Genomic DNA, 19,741 nt, shown 5'->3' with positions numbered 1-19,741 from the left:
CAGAGAATCCCGACGTCGGCGCGCGATCTCACCTTGCGCGAGCAGGAGGGCGACCATCTCCTCGTGGCCCTCGCGGGCGGCCTCCATCAGCGGCGTGTAGCCCTCGTCGTTCACCTCCTCCAGGTTGGCCCCCCTCTCGATGAGCAGCGCCGCCAGCTCCACGTGCCCGCCGCACGCGGCCAGCGTGAGTGGAGACTCGAACGAGTCGGCCGGCATGTTGACCTGCGCGCCGCTCTCCAGCAGCAGCCGCGCCACCTCCACGTGCCCGTCCTGCAAGCAGGGGACGGACGCGACGCAAACCATTTCAACATTTTGGCAAAATTTGGGCCGTGACGCCGGGAAATGGGCCCTGCCCTTGTCGATGGCGACAAGGGGTCTTTATCTTTCATTGCAATACCACAGCGAGAGGTTCCACCAAACAGGATACAGAAAAAAATCCGTGAACACCCATTCCGGCGTGGTGGAACCACATGAAAGGGGCGGTACAAATTGGAGTCCGGGCCCCTGCTGCCCCAACCAAGGGGGAGAAAGATGACGATTTAAATGGGGAGGGGAAGATGGAGGGGGGAGGAGAAGAATAACCAGCATACTAAGGGGAAGCCGGGGGGGGGGGGGGCGGGGGACATCACGGGATCTTTACCATCCACTGTGGAGCAGACGGAGTGTAGTCTTCGGCCTAATGCACCCACAGAATTATTCAGGACACCCTCTGGATTTGAACCGTGAGCCTATGCAAAAAGCAACAAGGGCACGTCACCGCCCGAATATAATGATTCAGAATTTAATTTTGGCTTCGATCACAATCATCTGACCAAATGTGTATTGTAAGATCCTCCCCCACCACCTTACATAGCCAAACAAATTAAATTGTTACGTGAACAAGTGTCTGACATGCCAATGTATTATTGTTTCAGCACACGGTAGTTATTGCTGCTTCAGAAAACCAGGAAGTCAGAAAAACATGCAGGAAGTCATCTAAGGTGGCCCCAGCCAAAGAATAATTCTGACTTCCTGCATTTTATTCCGACTTCCTGGATTTCCTCAAGATGCTTGGCACAGTTTCAAGAAAAAAACATAAAATCTAATTGCTGCTAAATTTGGTTGCGAGAGTTCTTTAGATTACCGGCGAGCTTAAAACAATAACCCTAAAACCAATCACAGAAAAACGTTACACTTTGCCACTGTGGATGGACACAACGGCTCTGCAGGAAATCTCTTTTTCAAAACAGTCCTCTGCTCTAATTGTGTTGTCGCTCGTTATGCGGTGCACCAACACAGCTGGCCTGGAGCCACCGCTCTCGTGTGTGGCCTCCGCTGATGTGCATGTGCGCCGCCGCCACCACCGCCACCACCGCCACCACCCACCATGCAAGCCTCCATCAGAGCTGTGTGCATCTCATCCGTCTTGTGCTCCTGGTCAGCTCCGGCCTCTAAGAGGAACCTCACCATCTCCAGGTGGCCTGCAGGAGAAAGAAAAAAAAATAATAATGGCATTCATAGCATTTTTTTTTATCGTCACAACCCAAACACCGGCACCCGATAGAGAGGTGGGTGGAAGCCAAGGACGCACGAGCGTGAGGCGCTGCCAGAAGCACACGACAAACACTGGCAGAATTGCAATGAGAAACGCCGGCTCGGTCCTTCGGGTTTGTTCCATTATGTAACGTGTATCTCAACACCCTCTCAAATACTGCCTTCCGAGCCAAGAGTACACCTGCGCAATTGCCTTTACCGTCTATTGTACACATTTCAAAAACTCATCCAATGTCCCAAATGTCCAAATTTCTGAAATGGATTGTTCCAGAAATCAAGAGGCACTCGATCAATAAAACGAAGGGACTCGTACGTTATTGGTAAAGTACGTTCTCAAAGACACACTTTGTAACCCATGGCCTGCAGAATACGTTTGTCACAATAACACCCAATCGCTGGCCAGAGTAAGCTGGACAGAGAAGCCCAATGAGCCCTCATGCACGGCATCAACGAAAGAAAAAACGATCGTGCAAGTTGTCAGAAGGGGAGAGAAAGCAGATGGATTGGGACTCATTCTTGCGAGGGGACAAGTGTTTGACGAATAAGGACGTAAAAGGAGGGAATGGAAGGGAAAATAATCAGATGACGGAAGGAAGGGGGCGGTGTTTTTTGGTTACGAAGAGGAGGGCAGAGAACAGAGAAGGATCGAGAGGATTTCGGTGAAGGCCCTGCCGTCACGGCAGGGCCTTCATTGTCGTCACGGCAGGGCCTTCACCTCTCGATCCTAACGACCAAGAAAACCGTCCTGTGGATCCGCGCGCAGCTCTGGCGCCCGCCGCCCGGACAAACGGAGAGCGTAGCGGGCGGCAACGTACCCTTGTAGCAGGCGAGGGTGAGGGCGCTCTCCTTGAACTCGTTGGAGTGCGTGTTGATGCCGGCGCCGCGCTCCAGCAGCAGGCGTGCCACCTCCACGTGGCCGCCGCTCGCCGCCTCCATCAGCGGCGTGTGCCCGCTCTCGTTGTGGTCCTCCAGGTTGGCGCCAGCCTCCAGCAGCACGCGCACCACGTCCACGTAGCCGCCGGCGCACGCGTACGTCAGGGCCGTGTTGCCTGCCGACAACACCGAGTGCGCAGGAAAAGATGGGGGGGGTCAGGTGGGACTAGCGTGTCGGAGCGATTTTTGCATCTTGTTATTGTAATAATTTTACACCCGTCTACTCTCGACACCCTCACCGAGTGTCACGGCTCTTTCACGAGGAGGGCGATGATGTGTGTAATTCTAATCGAGTCATTCACAGTGCGATTCTTCACATTTGGGAAATTTGGACCATGTCACCGGCACACGATGGCCTACTCTTGCGAACGACGTCACGAAATCTCAAACGTCCACTGTGAAAGCAGACGGCATGCATTTTATCAGCGAGCCCAGCCAAGAACACCAATCACACGTTTGCCTGCCTAACGAATTAACTGTCGGCGCTCCTCGAAATGTTTACAGGATGGCTCGGAATGGGGTACGTGCGTGTTTGACAATGTAGGGTGGCCTCACGTGGAGCTTTCAAAGTCCACGGGTTCATTGTTGCCAAAGCAGCTTTTGTTTGGTTAATCCGAGTTCCGCACACACCATCCACTCCCACTCCGGCCTGCGCCCATTTCACCCTCGGCATGAAATGGAAAGGGAGGAGGCTGAGCTACAACAATTCCTTTGCCATGCGGACCTACGGCCGAGGCAAACGTGTGGGGTCACGCGCCGTCACCAATGCACGCTGCGCTGGCAACATAGAATCAAGGCCTCAGTGTAGCAAGCTCGCCGTACTGGGTAAACTAATGTAGTACAGATGGCGCGGCCAGTGCGGTTGTTACGTAACGGAAATACCGTAAATACGCGATGGGGGTACGTTTTCTTGTTTACAGGGGGCATTTTCTCAGGGAAGCTATTCATCACGGGCAGCATCTTGCTGACGAAAGACTTGCTTCATCCTAAGCACTGCCTACAGCTACTGCTGGCTCTCAGGTTTACTGTCCCCCCCCCCCGCCCCCCACTCTAAGCTCAAAGTCCTCTGTTTACAGTCTCCAGCCCTGCCACTTCGAGATTCTGGGGACGGCGCTTGCCGCGCGACCAATGGGTGGTGGTTTTGGTAACGTACGTATGCTGAACTTCTGTCGCAGTTCATATTGGCACGTGGCTCCCGTCGGTAAATTTTCATAATTAGGCAATGTCAGGCAGCGGTGCGTTTCCCACACGGAGACCTTCGACCGGCCATGGGACGGCGATCACAACACAAGCAAAACACGAGTCGTTAGCCATTTAAACTTTAATCATCTCCACAGGGCCAGCGGTTTCGCGCCTCATACCCCCCCCCCTCCAACATTGCCCACCGCCCAACAATTACGCAGGTTAAGAAGGGGTCACAGTGTCCCAAGCTGGTCCAAATTAGTTGCCTGCCAACGGGGTTAGTCATTAGAACACAGCACATGCGTTGCCGCCTGCCAAGCCAACGCGCTTGGGCCTTGTGGGATCCCGCACCGCAGCTGCTGCCGCTTCTGCCGCCGCAGCTCACCGGTGGAGGACTGCGCGTTGACGTCAGCGCCGTGAGCAAGCAGCAGCCGCACGATGTCCACAAAGCCGCCGCTGGCAGCCGCCATGAGCGGCGTGATGTCACCCTTCACGCCGCGGTCCTCTACGTTGGCGTGCATCGCCAGCAGCACCTGCAGCCGGCGCGCCCGCGCACCGATCAGCACCGCGGGGGACAGCACCAACGACCACCGCCACCACACGCACACACACACAGACCTGGAAACGTAACTCAGCGACGCGACGCAGTGGCACAATTGCCCCCTGCCGCATCTCCGGCGATTTGATGGATTCTCACGATCGAGATTGCTGATTCAAGAACATATTCTTGTGCTCTTTGTGTTGTTTTTTTTTCCTTTTTCTGAACGTTGTTGTACGATTTTATTTGCTCTACTATCCTTAGTGTATGAACGTGTACTTGTATAAATTGTGATTAATGTAATCTTGCACACATTATTTGCATCCAAATCATAAACGTGGCAATGTAAGCGTCGATTCAGAAGCTGTATTATTTTGAAACTAACACATTTCCAAAAAATGTGATTGTCTTCATCATTAGCAGCCATCATCCATCCACTGCTGGATGGAGGCCTCCCCACGCCAATGCCATCCCTCACGAGTCCAGTGCTGCTACAATCCACTGCACCCCTGCACATGAACCGATCTCATGGCTCAAGTCTCCGTGGTGGTGGTCATCCTCTTGCATACATTGGCTCCTTTGGCCGCCATTCCATCAGCAGTCTCCATCACCAATCCCACCTCAGGGCCATATTCTTAGTAATGGCTTGGCCTATGACACAGTTCAGCTCAGGCTTGCACCACCGAGTTGCTTCCATAGATGCGTACGAGCCCCGAGTCAAGCAATGGCTTGCTCAAGGAAATCCTGAGCAGAGCGTGGCTGGGACTGTCTTCATAGCAAGCTCTCAAGTAAAGCACGGTTTTCAGCCGGCTCACTGGAGCCAGCACCAGGCACAAGCTGAACCCACGACTAGAAATACAGGCCCACATTTCGATTTAAAGCTTTCGTGCCTGCAGGGATTCATATTCTTGGTTCTTTTGGTAAAGTCACATAGAAGGAAAATAATAAAATAAAATAAAGTGTATTTGTAATTTTTATTATTTCCCTTCTACGTGACTTTACCGAAAGAACCAAGAATACAGGCCCACATGTTTTTAAACAGGCTCATCGTGTTAAATAATCAAAACGAATGGCTCACCCTTAAATAAGGTTTGAATAAACAGCGACACAAAGGTCAACCGGGGTTGCCTTTGCGAGACTAAACAAACACTTTCTGACGTTGTACCTGGCCGATAGGACACAGCAATAACAAGTTTAACACAAGACTGTCCTCGACAACTTGACTTGGGTTAACACTCCTCATCAACTATTTCTGATATCTGTATTGAACAGGCTGTCGCTGGGAGTGTACAATGTAAAAGTTTTAAATATTTTCTTTTTTGATAAGTGCATCATGTCAATGTTTTTTTCTTTTCACAATCGGCGTACGTCACTTTTAATCAGATTTTTTTTTGCTATTCTGATCATTTTTGCCTGTGGAACGGTATAAAAATGACACTCACAATGCAAAGTGAAAATCGGTAGAAAAAACCAGCAGCTGCCACCCTCCCGTGTAGACCGAAGGGATTGTTGGGCTTTGTGTCTACACACGCCTGGTGCTTCGTACTCAGGCGATTTGCACTAAAACATCTTCCACAAAACGTGGCGTGAAAAAAAATCACACCGCTGCATGGCATCACTGGTTGAAGCATCGGCACCACGGTGGCGTCGACAGCGCCTACACCATTGCGAGCCGTTCACCGAATAGCAGGTATGCATCTACCCATCGATTCGTCAAGGTTATATTTGCAAGCGAACGGCGCAAACGTGACAGCCAATATAAACGGGGTGGTGAAATTGAGACGTAGAACAATAACATTTCGAATGGAATTGCGAACCTAAAATGTGGCAATTCATCGAATTGCAGCAAAGTGCTTTATCACTATGAGATTAGTGAATGCCCGCCGTTGGAAAATGACAGAACAGATGCAGACGCCAACACTGACACTAATAAACATGACCGCACAGCCTTGCGATCAATTAATTTTCTCCTTAATCAAATCAGGAAATGTTGTGCAATTAAAGAATAACAACGTAATCAACATTTAAGTCTGCCCGGAGTGAGCAGCAAACAGACCCTTGCACGCGCCTCGTAATGCCATTTCAGTCCATGGGAGCACAGAGGTCATTTCCAATGATGCATATAAATGCGCGGCGCATTTACATTAACATTCTATTTACATGCACACGCACATCCGGCAGCGACACGGGGAGCCGCCGTTTGATTTATAGGGCGAGAATAGCAAATAGCAGATATGCGAACGTGATTTAAACCTGCGCCGACTTCCCCAGACAGGGCGTTAATGTTCGTGTTTGAAGAGGGCGCCGACGTGGTGTGCGGAAGCATGGGCGCCACAAAAGGGGTACGCGGGGGCACACAAACTCACCCGTCGCTTGGATCAATGGGCCACAGTCACAACAGCGACTGGAACAGTGTGGACTAGGGCGCAATTTAACCTGCCCGAGTTTATTCAGAGCTCGCCCGAAAGCACCGCTTATTCAAGCGTCGGGTACATGCCACATTTGTACAAGGGCTCAGCATGAACCACAACACTAAAATTTCACAGCTAAACCAAAACCAGACATGGCAGAAATGTGGTTGTGAGAACTGTTCTACTACAACTCACCCGGGTGAGCTGAAATGGTAACTGGTAAGTGAAACGATTGTACACGCGACAATTACGCTATGCACCTGTGTTGAGTCGTGGAGGGTTCCCAATGACAGAGATATGCTTCGGTCATTGCAGGCCCGTAAGCCAAAAATAATATTTGGAATCATAACATTGACTACGAAAATGTACATGTTAAATAATCACGAGTGACATTGTGGAGAGGAAAAGTTGCAAACTAAATAGGCAGGCAATCAGCCTCCTTCAGATGTCGGTGCCTGTATGTAAGAAAATACACAGCTTTCTGGGAATGCATGTCAGCAGCAGTGGTTCAACACAAGCAGACCCTGGACTGGTTTCGACATTGGGTGTCGCATCAACAGGCTTGCTCAGACAGCATCGTTATTGAAAGTTGTCTTCTGATGATTCCAACACAATTCAATGTATTTTCGCGAATCGGTACGAAGACTCCGTTCAAAATTTCTTGTTGGTCTTGCCGTTGCGGTGCGTGCAAGTTCGACAGTGGCATCGAGGTCTGCATGAACCAAGCGCACACGACGTGTACGACTAAAAAAGATTATCCAGACTGCCTGAGAATCTACCACACATGGAACAGCTGCCACTGAGGGTGCCCTTTCAAACATTAGAGACGAGATCCAAGTCGCTCATCGCATGCAATGTGCTCTTATCTTATCTACATTTATATAGCGCCTCAAGTTCAAGGCACTTTGCAATTATACAACTGTACATAAGATGATTGTGATTAAAATAAAGAGGTTATTAAAAGTGGTGGGGTAGTTATGGTGACAGTTAGGAGGGCCGTGGGAGTGGTTACGGAGGGGCTGGGGTAGTGATAGGGGTTGGGGTAGGCCTGGTAGTAGCTGGAAGTTGCAGTAAGATGGGGAAGGGAGAAGAGATGGGGGTTGTTTGAAGGGAGGAACAGGAGCAGGTCAGTGAAGACGATTGCTGTGTGTGCTGCAGTGGGCGTGGGCTCCTGTGGAGGCGAGCAAGAAGGGAAAAGGAATGAGAGCGAAACTGGGCACAGGGCGAAGGAGGCACCGAGGGGGACGGTCGAGATGGGGAGGTAAGAGGACGGGATGGGACAGAGCAGTAAGACATGGGAGTAGCAAGAATGAGGTGTAAACAGGGCGCTCTCTATCAAAAACAATACTTATACTATCAATCCGTAAGGGTGACCAGCACCGATGGTGGCTGCTACGAACCTGAGCGAGCTCATAGTAGCCGGCGGAGCAGGCGAGGCACAGCAGGCTCTCGCCTTCCTCCGTGGTCTCGTGCACGCTGCGGCCCTCCCCCAGCAGCTTGCGCACCGCGTTCACATCGCCGTCCGAGCACGCCTCCGCCAGGCTCCGGCTGCTCGCGCCACGAGTCACACGCAAGCACGCGCGGGGGAACACGCAAACGCACGCGGAATCACGCACACGCACGCACGCACGCAGACACCCAAGACGCACGCGCGCAGGCACGCACACGCAAGCAGACACGCAGATTGAAATACGCACACACAGACATGCAGGCATGCAGATCGGCAGACACACACACACACATGCGCACACACAAGACGCACGCACACAGACCCGCCGTTAGTAAGCACCGCGCGCAACCCTCCGCGCACCTCAAATCCGTCTTCCCAGGTCACTCTTGCAAATGAGGCTTCTTCATTATTAATACGATTCCGCTTGTTTACCCAGGAAGCCTCATCGAATCTCAAGACTATCAGGAGGGTCCCGACTAGTTTTCGTAATCTGGGGAGATGCTGCCGCTGCGTGTAATCCAAATAGGGTAATTTTAAGGTAATGTTTCTGCATTGAGATGTTTGACCAATAGCAGTGCATACCTGTCAACCCCTTATCAGTGCCGACCTTATTACAGACCAATTCAGAGCTTACTGGTCACCTCGTGCCCTTATAAATCTCAACGTTCATCCTATCAAGTCCCATCACAAGGGAGAAACACAACCAAAGACCATTTTTTAGACCCGTATTGAAACGGCTGTACGTGATATGGATCTGAAAACTCAATTTCCCTGCACAAGAATACGGGTAAACTGTATGGGTTGACAGGTATGGCAGTTACATTTCATTTATTATTTTTTTTGGCTTTGGAAGGAAACTGGAAAATCCAGAGGTAACCAACTCCACAGAGAGGTGCCCGAGTCGGGAACCAAAACCAGGACTTGCTTTGCTGTGCGGCACAAGCGCTACCACTGCACCACCCTGCTGCCCTACTACTTCCAGCTTGTCTCTCGAGTTCTCACCGGGTTAAACAAAATAAACGTCAACTTCTCTAAGGCCAAAAAAAAGTCTCACTTAAAGAGCTGGGACGATTAGTTAATCGCAACGTTGATTTAAGCAAAACAAAATTGTAACCAGCTACTTCGAGTGACTGATTGCTCCGGCCGCTAAAAAGCGGCGACTGTCGTCACACCCTGGCACCTCCCCCCGAAGGCAGGAAACCCCCTACGAGGACGTCCTGCGTGACGCGGCTGATGATGCAGATGGCATCACCGAGCCACTGCCCATCACCTCCCATCCAGCGGGTACATAAGAACAGAGGTGAGACTATTTTCCAACAATGTTCGAGTTACGCGATTAGTCGAGTTATTAAATCAAATAATCGTAAATTAAACGATCACTTAACATAATTGCATGGCGTAGTTCTAAGCACGCTGGCGATTGGGGTGGCAGTGATGTGATGGTGGTGCTGGCGGCAGTGATGGCGATCGTAGTGGCGCCAGTGACGTGACGACGGTGGTAGCTGTGACGATAGCGGTGTTGGTGGTGGTGGTCGCGATAGTTGTGGTGATGTTGGTGGCAGAAGTGGTGGCAGTGTCGGTGGTGGCAGCAGTCATGGTGATAGCAGCGGGAGGAGGCGGTGTCGGTGCTGGTAGTTGGCGGTAGGGGCGGCGGTCGGGGCGGCAGGAACGGGAGGAGGAGCGCGAGTGACACTCACTTGTCCGGCTGGCCCGTGGCGGCGGCAGTCTCGGCACGCATGCGGGTGAGCGCGGCGGCCGCCTCGTCCAGCGCACAGCTCACGGACGACGTCAGGCGGCGCAGCACCTCCGGATCTGTGAAGGCTTTGCCATCGGCCGTGGACAGTTTGCCAATTCCTTTTGTTAGCCAAGCCCAGCGGCAGCAGCAGTCATTCATGTGCCGTGTTCATGCCCACCCGAAAAAAAAATAAACCCAACCCCATCCATCCCACAAAGGCCCCCCGAGTAATTCCCACGCGATGTTCACGGTTTTGTTTGTTCGCCACAGAGCGGTCAGGGCGGCAGGCGTTAGTAGGGCGGGCAGGCAGGCAGGCAGGCATACGCACGACACACACAAGAAGACATAAACATGAAAACGTGTCAGCGGTTAGCATCCAACCCAAGCTGCGGTAACAACAAGTCCGTGACCAGTTGCAATGACCGCACGCCCGTACACACTCAAATTCACATAATACGGTGTAAAAAGTTAATAGGTTCACGTGACAAGTGCAATTTACCATTAAGTAATGAGAAAATGAGAGCCAGCGGCACACAACTCAATGTGTTCAAGCGAAACGGTTTTGCTAATATCCGCAAAAAGACACAAATCTGCGTTGCGTTCTTGTGATCGTTTAGCAATGGTCTCACCAAACGTATTTGTTTAAAAACAATAGGTGGGGGCGGTGGTCAACGCTGCCGCGGCAGTTCATCAGGGTAATGTCCTTTGTGGCATGACGAGGATAGCCAACCATTGGAACCTCATTTGCCAGTAAAAATATGATAATTGTTTTTTTACCCTTCTATCTGGCAACAAAACTGACACCTTTTTTTACAAGGAGTCATGTTTACATAGACCACAATACCTGCAGTCATAATGCAAACAAAAAATATAACTCTGATAATGTGCACTGTCCTTGAAGTTGATTGGTCCACACCCGAGACAGCTTTCCTTAGAGCCTAGTCTCACAACCCATGTGAGACCAATCAACTTCAAGGACAGTGCACATTATCAGAGTTATATATTTTTTTGCATTATGACTGCAGGTATTGTGGTCTATGTAAACATGACTCCTTGTAAAAAAGGTGTCAGTTTTGTTGCCAGATAGAAGGGTATAAAAACAATTATGAGGATAGCCAATTGAGAAATGACAACACAGCCTGGCGATTGCTACCCTTGCCAGATGTTCCCACCACCACCACGCAGAGGGTAGAGGCACCGCAAAACCCATCATGCCCCATCGTTAATAGCAATATCACATCACGTATGCATTTTGTACCGTGTGCAGAACACATTATGCAACCGAATCATTTTGTACAACATTTCATTTTCGACCGACATAGGGGCTTTAACAATGCTCCATTATTCTCAACAACAAAAAAACAACACAGCCTTCCTTATGGAATGTTCACGACGTAACGGATCCACAGTGCTTTGGATGAGAGGATTTGTCACGGGGTTACGGCGATGATGAACGCTGCACTGCCGGACAGCGCCTCTGGTGGCAGCATGAGCGATGTGAGCGCATCAAGCACAACACAATTCTACCCACGTATTGCAAGCTTCTGGATTGATATTAATTGACAAATTGATGCATAGTCACAGCTTAAACGACCGTAACCTTTACCGAAAGGGGTCAATAACACAAAATAACCACAAGATATTGTTGTGGAGAATAAAAGTAACAATGAAAGCAAAAATTGTTGCCTCCTCTCCTTCCACAAAACATTAAAGTAAACATATTTTTGCACATTAACCACCAAGGTCTTCTGGGAATGCAGATTATCAGCAGCATTGGAACAATGCATCAATTAATATTGATGCTTAAGGCTCAAGATCTCAAGATTTAGGCGTCGAATCGCTTGCGTAAGAATCACATTCTGATAAACGATTCAAATCTTGGCCCTGGATCATGACAATTCATGGCATTTCTTGTCGGTGAGATTGAGGGGGTGATGGGGGGGGGGGTTAGCGAATCGTTATGCCCATACCAATTAGGAACACTGTTAAAGCCCTCAATCAATGCCACTCAAATTATGAAGATGAGTATACTCAAGCGAGACGGCGCACTGTACATCCGCCAGTTAGCGTGGACACACACACAAGGGGGCTTCCTTCGCACGACATAATTGCCTCGTCCTGGACGCCGGCGCGCAGAGCAAAGCGACTGCAAACATCGGCGTCTCGTGTTTCGTTTCCGTAACGTTATTACGCGGAAAGGACGGCGAACAGCAATTGTCACGCAAAAGACACCACTGCCGCAGGGTGACATCATTCCACCGGTGGGGGGGGGGAGTGGGGGACCGCCGGAGACAGGAGAGGAGGGCAATCGCTGTCACTACCGGTGAGGTGTAGCGATGGTGGGGAATACCCCACAGGGGCCGGGGGGGGTTCGGTTAACGGCGCCAACTGAACCAAGCGGCGTACGATGCAAATGAATCAATAATTCAATTAAAGTGGGGGGGGGGGGGGGGATAGGTTTGCTAACGGCCAGCGCTGCCGTGCAAGACCGATGGATGCTGAATGGGGGAGAAGATGCGCTTGAGAGACAAGGCACCCGGAGGAGTAGCCGCCCAGCGCGTGCAGCTATCGTGGAGGCAACCTGACACCCGCAAGCCGGCAGCAGACAGCGCACGCGCGCACGCGCACACAACCCACGTGAGCGGGCACAACGTCGGCCGTGCGTCCATCCCCGTAACCAAACCCCCGTGCTGCTGGGCTACATACCGGAGATGTCGGCCCACTCGCAGTCTTAGAGAGAGGAGAGAATGATACGAGGTTTAAACTCGGGGCCAAATTAGCATACGCACAGTCACACCCCCCCTCTAGAAATCGCCTGCACGCTGTTTGTCATTGCGTAACCTGCAGAGATTTGCAGAACGTGAAAAATCCTGCAAAGCATTCCATGTGAAATGGTAGCGAGGTGCATGCAACGGCATTACATTGCCATCGCAAGAGAGAAGCTAAACATTAATCTGATTGAAGGTTTTAAGATGTAGGCAATAATTTGTATTTACTCTAACGGCATCTTTTCGTGCTATTATCATTTAGAAACACTAAAATGTGATTATTCGAACAGCTGCAATTACCAAAAATGGAGAGAAACATTTAACATCAAGATGCTTATATTCACTAACAAAATAATGCAACAGCGCGTTTAACATTACACAATCCAGCGTTTGAATGTTGCATGTGGGCAAATACAGGCATGCGAGTTCCCTCATTACAACAGTACCACCCATAAGAAGACAACAGTGAGAGAGGAGGTAGAAAGGATCTTTTTTTCCCCCCTCCTACCATTTAAAAACGCCACAACAATTGCACAGCAACATTCATCCATTCGAACCAACCCTGCGGAATACCTCTGGCATTCGTAGTTCTGAAATCGGGGCAAGCTTTTCATGTTCCCATTATTATTCTACAGCTAGATTTGCAGCGCTGCAGAGCGGCGGTGGTGGCAGCCGTGGCTGGCAAGGCCTTGCGAGCAAAATTCCTGTTTTTCTGCAGCTCTTCCCGAGCACGGCCGTTACTACCAAACACGCTTGCGCGAACCAGCGCCCTCCATTCATTGATGCACCGTTAATCAACAGCTAACGATTCACCCCTCCTTTGAAGTTCGGTTCTCGGCAATGGGTAATGAGCGTTAGGAATGAACGTGCACACAGGTACGCGAAACAATGCGTCCCCGTACGGCAAGACAATTATTCCATTGACAATGCACGTGGCCAGGAAAACATCTGCCAATTGTGGTTCTCCTTCAAGAGTGAAAATCAAACAAGCCGCCCTATGTGGCAGACAGAGGCCGCGTGTTTCCCCGGTTTGTGCGATTAAACTTAAAGCTTTGATAATTTTAGCAAACAAAAAAAACCTTGAAAGGTTTGATAACGAAGTCATGATGAAGAGAAACTCATTATGTCACTATAAACACATTACAATTAGAGCTGGGATACTTCGCCAATAATGGCAATTAATGGACTAAACTGGCAATGGGCTACTATATTGATATCAAACTTAAAACAATTTGGTGGCACCAAATTAGAAGTGGTGCACGAGCACTAACGATAAAGCACGCGCATGCTTGCGTTGTTATTTTCTTTGGTCGACAATGTGGCCCCTTCAAACACGGCGGCCCGCCTCCTGAAGGCCGCCCAGTGGGACGCAGCAACGTGCCACTGAGGTCACCAATGAAGTCACCAGTGAGGTCACCAATGAGGTCACCAAGGGCCCGCCCATCGCCCCCCCCCCCCCCGTACAGTGGCACATGTGGGAATAGAAGCGAGACTTTTTTTTTTCCCCTCCCCTCCACAACTATGTTAGTGTCATCCGATTGGTTGAGGAATCATCCGATTGGTTGAGGAATCATCGAGTGTATAATTAATCGGACAGCGCTACTCTACATTCTCAATAGAATGCTGTGACGTCACCCGAGCACGCGATAGCGGTGCGCTCGGCCACGAGTCTTTTTTGTTTATCGTTAAGCGAAGCTTCAAACTCGCGCGACCGCCCAGGGACACGCGGCGGCGGCGCCCAGGGTAGGTGGAGAGCTACAAGATAGGATAGCCGTTTCCTTTCGCGGTTTGCGTCTTCCTGCAATTGTGAACTAGCGTGGCACGGGCAGATAAGGCTCCACCACGTGGACTGGTACCAATGATGTCACTCCTACTAAATGAGGAGCAATGTCACAACTTGCAAAGTAAACCGGTCTTGACTCGGTTGATATAGGATGTGCGTGTTCAACGAGATTTTTGTGAAATTTAATTTTAAATTAAGATTCAGAAGGCCCGGCCAAAAATGTTTTATTGAACACGTAGGTTTTCACAGCCAGGACCGTGATTAATTGTACATTGCGTTCGGGCACGTGACGATCTGGCCAAATTTCTGTTGTATGACCCTCCACCACCCGATGCAGCCAAACAAATGTAATTTTCAAGCTGTGCACAAGCGTTTAACAAGGCGCCAATTAATATTGTTTCAGCTCGTCAATCAGTTGAAGAGGTTGCACACCAGAGCAAAAATCTAATTATGTTGGAAGAATAGGGACAAGTACTCTGTAGAAATCATTAATCTTAATTATTAAACGTTACCCATGAAAAAAAAATAGAAATTCCTGCGGTGCATTTCTTTGGATGAATAATAAAATGAATCCCCATGTACGGACAACCTTGGTCATGCGTAATTGCACGGCCGTGCTGTTCTCACAAACGCGCCACGGACATCACGCGCGCGCACCAGATGTGCGAAAGCCTCTTGCGCAGCAGCTCCGTGTGAGCGCGGGCTGCGTGTGTTTTGTGCTCGCACCGCTCCCACCACCTGACCAGCACTCGCAAACGAGATCCGCCTATGGGTGGATACCCTGTGCACCGTGTGCCTTCGTCTTTGTTTTGGGGCAGTGGTAAACACCTCACGATGAACCGACAACATCGGCGAAGAATATCTCTTAACCGATCTTGGGCCTCGTGCCTAGGTCGACTCGGCCTTAAGTCAGCACCTGGCGTGGTGTATAAACATCACGACTGGGGAGAAAAAGGTGGCGGGCGCGCTTATGGCTCCCCATCCCCTCGTGTGCCGTGTTGGCCTTTATAGATGCCCGCTCATATCACGTGCCAGCAGCCTGTTAAGGTTATGCGCAGGATCTTCCGTCTTTGTTGTGTGGGGGGGGGGGTGGGAAGGGGGGGGATTGATTTCGCAGCGGTTCACGCGCCGCGTTAATCTCGGCAGCCTGGGTGCAATTCAGGCCGTGCACGTAATCGTCCACGAGTGATATCTCTACGAGCCTTGCGCCAGTGTTGGAGTGGCTCGGTGACAAGCGCTTGACCAACGATTTACAAGGCAAGACACGCCGCCTTCGTGTGCAAGGACGTACTGCACATGCATATGCGCTGTACGCGGGGTGTGCATGCGTGCTCCGGCAGTCTGTACAACTACATGAGGGGGGGCGACGGAGCAGTTGGGGGGAGGATCTTGTCTTTGTGCCACACGTACACACGTCTGTGTCGTGTCCACGCGCGTGTCCTCGTGCGCACGCATACACGCGCGTGCTCGCGTGCGTTCTCACCGGCGGCCTCCAGCAGGGCCTCGAGCCGGGCCTGTGTCTCGGGGTCGACACTGCGCAGGTCCGTCCCGTCGGCCACGCTGGACAGCAGCAGCTTGGAGGCAGTGCTCTCCAGGTCCTCCTGCTCCAGGATGAAGGACTCCACCTGCTCGGAGCGACCACGACAACGGTGCGCGGGCAAGGCAGCGGGAGGTGGAGACAGGAGGGGATGGAGGGGGGGGGGTGCACAGGAACGAGCCATGAGAAACGCGTCGCCTCGCACGGTTTTGCCTTCTGGCTCATCTGTCAAGGCCCACTGCTCGCGCTCTGTAGGCGAGGAAAGATGAAACGCATGTATATTTTACAGCTCGCACACCGCTCGGAATACTGGCCATTTCGACAGCGTACAATGCACAGACAAAGACTGCCCCTGTAAGCCTATGAAGGCCAAAACGGCACACGAGAGGGTGGTGTGGATAGCATCGCCCCCGGCCGTCTTTGTCTCCCCAGCGGTGATCGTTTACGCACCGGACCGGGCACTCGTTTTAAGGCTGGGTCGACCTAGGGTAAAGGCCAGGACCAGTTCAGACATTCGTCACCGATCTCGATCGCAAGCGGGAATCGGGACTCGTGTCGCCGGGCTTGCAGCACAGCGCGCGACAACCACTACGCGACCGCTCCCCGCTGTATGCATTGCGCAATACGCGCACACTCGCCCTGCTGCTCGCGCACAGCGCAACACTACAGAATGGAGACGGAGTGGCACAGTACAAAGGAAACGGCTCGTAGAGGTCCATCAAATACAATGTTGAGCGTTTTTCTCCAGAATCAGTATTTCCTCTTTTTGCCTCCGAAGCATAAACAGCAACATGACAAGAACGTAAGGCGCTTAAATAAAAAAATGTGCGGGGCCCCCCCCGGAAACAGAAAGTGGCCGCAAAAACTGCCCAAACGAGACACTTAAATCCACACTGAAAACTCATTTCTTTAGAACTGCTTTTGTGTTTAGTTTGTTGTTCCCCCCCGCACCTCCGGTTGGCTAAGTACGGTGTGAAAGAAGTTCAACATACATACATACATACTTGGGCAAGTTCACATTTACTTGGCAGCTGTGTAGAACGCTCCCCTCTGAAGCCAACAGACCCCTTCCCCAACCCCGTCACCCACCGTACAAACGCAACACCTGAACGCTGCCGCAAGAAGAATGTAAGAGTGGCACGCCATGTTCAGCGGCCAGGAACGGCGCGTTGGCAGCGACACGGTCGGGCTTTCCCAGACTTTGCCGTAAGTACGCGCACGGCGGCACGCTGGCAGCAGCGAGCGCGTGTTCAAACACGGCAGGGACCGCGCCGCAGCCGTCTGCACACGACCGATTTTGGACGGGGCGACAAAGGCAACTCTGTGCCGCTCAAGACTCCCTTGCTCCAGGCGCATGCCAAGCAATGGGGTCGAGCAAAAAAAAATTAAACAAAAGCCCAGAAAAAAACGGCGAAGCGGTCGCGAGGGACCATCGCACCTGCTCACAAACTTGCGTCTCCACAATTAACGCGCGACTCCCCCCCCCTACCCCCCCCAACAAAAAGACAGCGTCGTTCATCGGGGAACATGGTGGTTCTTATTCGTCGGTGACTACACCGTCAAAAAATGTTCCGCAGCAGGGCTCCTGCTACTGGGGCCAATTCTGCGGCAGACGGCACGGCAACGCTTCGACCGCACACGCCCAGCGGTGGCACGCTCATCGTCGCAAGTCTCTGCGTGGGGCAGCGCGGCCAATACTCGGCGCTGTGTAAATTGGGACCAACTTCGCCGTTTGAGCCGTGAGCCCTTGTGGGGGCCCGAGAGTGGCACGGTGCTCACGACACGCCGGAGCGCCAATTTACGGCAAAACCGCGATTATTTATTATGAATGGCAAGATCGTGATTATTTATTACTTATTGTTAATGGTAAGGCCGTGATTATTTGCGTGTTTTGCCGAGCAATTTTCTGCTCAATTAAGCGTCGAGGTGGTGCTCGCCTACCAGTTACGGGGCCAGCAGAGCCAGCCAATCGAAATTCCACATTACCATGGTGGGGGCGGAGTCTAGCCACGGGACAACCACCGCTGGACTTTCCCAAAAAGTGGTGCTCATGGTAATCGACCCTGGAGACAGAAAGGGATGACGGGCCAAGTCAACCCAACACGCAACGTTCCGATTGCGAGCCGCTCGCTCTGCCGCTGAGCCTCAACTGGGCTGGATGACAATCCCACTGTTGTTAGTGGGTTTGGGACTTAACACGCTGACTAAACACAATGCCTATTTATCCTAAATTAAGCGAAAGGTGAATACGGAGGCAAACACAGATGCTCACCCTTGTCTGACATTGTCTCTTCAGAGAGAGTAATCCAAAGGCAGAGGTGCTACCCCCATTGGCAACTCCTATACCCATAATTACAAATTAAGAGCCATCAATTAATGCGAGTAATTACCAATTATGGGCCAACAATCACGAGTAATACAAGCTTGTAGCCACAATTCCTCATTAATGTCCACCTCCTACTAATTAAATGTACAAGAGTAGCAATGGCTCGAGACGTCCACAGTAAACTTGCTCAAGGTAAGTTTTATTTAAATCGCAATCTACCTTGACTGAGCAGCCCTTGTTCTACAGAGGGGAATGTACAAACGCAAATGGATTTTATCCACACAGCTCATTTCACGAGTTTTCCTGACACGATCGCAAATGATGAGCACCACGTGACTGTAGCCATTCAACATAAATACATTGACAATGTGTCTCCTTCCCATATCTGTCTCTCATCATCACCATTAAAATATATTTATTTTTTTACACATTCCATCAGCCGCATGTCTTCAGCAGCATTGATTTAATAATACAAGCGAGGCTCTGGACTGGTTCCCACATTCGCTGTCTTATAAGCAGTCAACACTTTCTTGAACCAATGCTGGTGAACTGCCAGATGTCAATTGGCGAGGGCCCTCTCCGTTCGGTGCGGGTTCTACACTCAGCTGGGCCCCGGTGCTTAATTTTCCCTTGCCGTGCAACGCAGCAGTGTGGAGGTGAGGGTTGACGAACCTCACAAATTCGTGAAACTCACTCCCTGCCCGCGGCCATCGAGGTCGCCATCTCCTGGCCTGCCAGAGTGTGGTGGCAGTACAGCAAGTTGGTTAATATCCAACTGTATTCCATGATGTACGAGGATTGAGCGTAAACCCCCTTGTAAGCGGAGGGGTTTTCTTCGGGTACTCCGCTTTCCTCTCACGTGTATAAACACTCGTGAATGAATTCGGCCGAAAATCCAAAGAGAGGACGCCAGAGCTTGGACAATGTTGGTGCAGGCTCTGGCTGCCTTCTCGCTTGTCTGTGGAATCCTGCGCTTCTGAATTTCTCCCTCTCACCAATAGCAAACGAACTGCGCGGGTTACAAATTTAGCAAGACAAGCAGCGGCTGTGGTGGACCTAGCGATAACGACAATCACTGCCGTGGAAATATCCAAAGGGGATCAGTCAAGAGATGATTCGGAGCTGTCGCTTATCTTGAGGAGTCAAGAGGGTGTTCATGAAGTTTACTGCCACCTGGAGAACCAGCGGCCAAACCCTCCTTGGCTCAGGGCAGCCAGAATGGGCAAGCGCCGTGATGTACGGTTTGCGCAATGGGAAGTTTCCAGAGCGACTGTGTGAATCCGACTCGCAGCAGTGACCCTCTGGGCTGAACAGCACATATATCCTTCTTGTAGTATGAGCTACGTTCCAAAAGTCTGAGTTGTGGAGTTCGCCGACAACCTCTGAGAGAGCAGTACCAGATTGCGAGACTTTTTGTACACAACTCATTCACAAGTTGTACGCAGGAGCAGCACAGCAAATGATGCAGCCGTTAGGTCCATGTGCAAAGGAACGCAAAGAAACCCGATGCAAAATGGACGGATGATCTGCAATTGTATACCCTTG

At 51.1% G+C, this 19,741-nt stretch overlaps 1 pseudogene across 1 annotated transcript in view; it reads right to left on the bottom strand.

Moving 5' to 3' along the window:
* LOC144732062 (ankyrin repeat domain-containing protein 17-like) overlaps positions 1-19,741 on the bottom strand; it is an 82,803-nt pseudogene that overhangs the window by 35,001 nt on the left and 28,061 nt on the right. The window contains exons 2-8 of the transcript XR_013588145.1: positions 15,817-15,958; positions 9,745-9,901; positions 7,998-8,145; positions 4,034-4,181; positions 2,349-2,582; positions 1,366-1,460; positions 33-270 (exon numbers count right to left, since the gene is read on the bottom strand). The product of XR_013588145.1 is annotated as an ankyrin repeat domain-containing protein 17-like (transcript). The remainder of the gene's footprint in view (positions 1-32; positions 271-1,365; positions 1,461-2,348; positions 2,583-4,033; positions 4,182-7,997; positions 8,146-9,744; positions 9,902-15,816; positions 15,959-19,741) is intronic.

The sequence above is a fragment of the Lampetra planeri genome, chromosome 41, assembly GCF_965212315.1.
Source record: "Lampetra planeri chromosome 41, kcLamPlan1.2.h2, whole genome shotgun sequence".
In the NCBI taxonomy this organism is placed as follows: domain Eukaryota; kingdom Metazoa; phylum Chordata; class Hyperoartia; order Petromyzontiformes; family Petromyzontidae; genus Lampetra; species Lampetra planeri.
This window is presented reverse-complemented; position numbering and strand designations above follow the sequence as displayed.